This window comes from Nannospalax galili, unplaced genomic scaffold, assembly GCF_000622305.1.
Source record: "Nannospalax galili isolate Female #2095 unplaced genomic scaffold, S.galili_v1.0 scaffold270, whole genome shotgun sequence".
Taxonomy (NCBI): Eukaryota; Metazoa; Chordata; class Mammalia; order Rodentia; family Spalacidae; genus Nannospalax; species Nannospalax galili.
In genome coordinates this window covers 4,959,354-4,961,263 of record NW_008330152.1, presented here as the reverse complement: position 1 = coordinate 4,961,263, position 1,910 = coordinate 4,959,354, and the positions used below count along the sequence as shown (strand labels likewise).

At 36.5% G+C, this 1,910-nt stretch overlaps 1 pseudogene; it reads left to right on the top strand.

Annotated features, from left to right (window-relative positions):
- Nucleotides 1-1,093: 1,093 nt before the first annotated feature.
- LOC103742233 lies at nt 1,094-1,318 on the top strand (annotated as a pseudogene).
- Nucleotides 1,319-1,910: the final 592 nt, after the last annotated feature.

Sequence of the window (1,910 nt, the reverse complement as noted above, 5' to 3'; positions counted from 1 at the left end):
TTAATAAATATTAAAATTATATGAATACCAAAGATTTGTTTAAAATAAATTCATTTATGATTTATTATCAGTAATTTTTCTCAGTACAGTTATGACAAATTGAATTCAAGAACACATTAAGAAGTCATACATCATGACCAAATTGGTTTCATTCCAGGGATACAAGATTGGTTTAGTATACATAAAATTATAAGACAGCATATAAATATATTAAATAAAAAATAAAAATGGTGTAGTTATTTCAAGTTATGCAGAAAAGACCTTCAACAAAGTTCAGCACCCCCTCATGATAAATGCCCCAAAGAAAGAAGGACTACAATAGAGCTCTGTATGACAGACCTATGGCCAATATTGTAAACATCTTGGCAGGAACAAAGATATTCTAAAGAGACAGTAGTGCTCCCTTCCCTTTGGCTATTAGGCTGTTGAAATAATCTCATGCAGGGAGAAGAAAAATGCTGAGGGCCTGGTACCAGACAGAAAAAGAATTTGATTTCCATGAAGAAATTTAACATAAGTTCAACAACCTGTCAGGTCACCTTTCAGGAAAGACTAGAGTACAGAAAATGGCTATAATGGACAGAACCATACCTTGACCAAGACTGCTTAGTCAGGCATCCCACTTACTCTCTATTTAGACCCAAGCCTTATGGCTAGACCACCTCCACCCCCCCCCAAAAAAAAGTAGATGAAGCAGGCGGTCGTTGGATCTCCTTAGTTGTTACTCTTCCCAATGTGGTCGCATTGAATAAGTCTGATTTTTGTTGTTCACTTGTTTCTTTAATTGACCTATTGAGCACAGATGGCGAAGCCTACCTTGTTAGGGCTGTCAAGGTGCAGGATTTGGCCTTAATAGTGCCATAACAAAATTATACTAAATGAAAAAAACTTGAAAGCATTTCCTCTAAAATCTAGAATGAGACAATAAAATACAATAGCTTTTCTGTATGGCAATAACAAAGTTGCTGAGAAACAAAATCGAAGAAAAAATCCCACTCTCAGTAGCTTCAAAAATGCATAAAAATTAACCTAACAAGGAGTACACGGGGAAGGGAGGGCTGTAGCAAGCTCTGAGGGTCGTAGTGAGCTCTTAATGCCTGTTGTCATTCCTCAGAAAATTGAGGAAATCAAGGACTTCCTGCTCATAGCCAGGCAAAAGGATGCCAAATCCTCCAAGATCAAGAAAAACAAGCATAATGTGAAGTTCAAAGTCCGCTGCAGCAGGTACCTCTACGCCCTGGTCATCACAGACAAGGAGAAGGCAGAGAAACTGAAGCAGTCCCTGTCCCCTGGTTTGGCGGTGAAGGAGATGAAATGAACCTGGGCCCCTCATCTGGACTATGTTAAAAATCCTCAAAAGTAAAAAAAAAAAATAATAACCTAACAAGAATTTAGACACTGAAGAAAGAATTGCAAAAAATGCTAGAAAACAGAAAGATCTCCTGTATTCATAAATTGGTAGAATTGATACTCTGAAAATGGTTACATTCCTAAAAGTGATCTACATATTGGATATAATCTCCATTATAATTTCAATTACATTCATCACAGAACTAGAAAAAAAACTCTTAAAACTCATAAGGGATAGTCTTAAAATCCATATGGAAGACCCTGAATATATGAAGCAATCCTACACAGAAAGAATGATGCTGGAAATATCATAGTACCTGATCTAAAACTATATGACAGAACCACAATAACAAAACCTTTATGGTACTGGTATACAAAGAGACAGGTGGATCAACTGAGTAGAACTGGGAACCCAAAAATAAACCCACAACACTACAGCCACCTAATTTCTATAAATAATTATCAGAAACCTACATTGGAAAAAAGACAGCCTCTTCAAACAAATGGCTCTGGGAAAACTAGATACCTATATTGAAGAATGAAACTAGGTACAAGGCTCT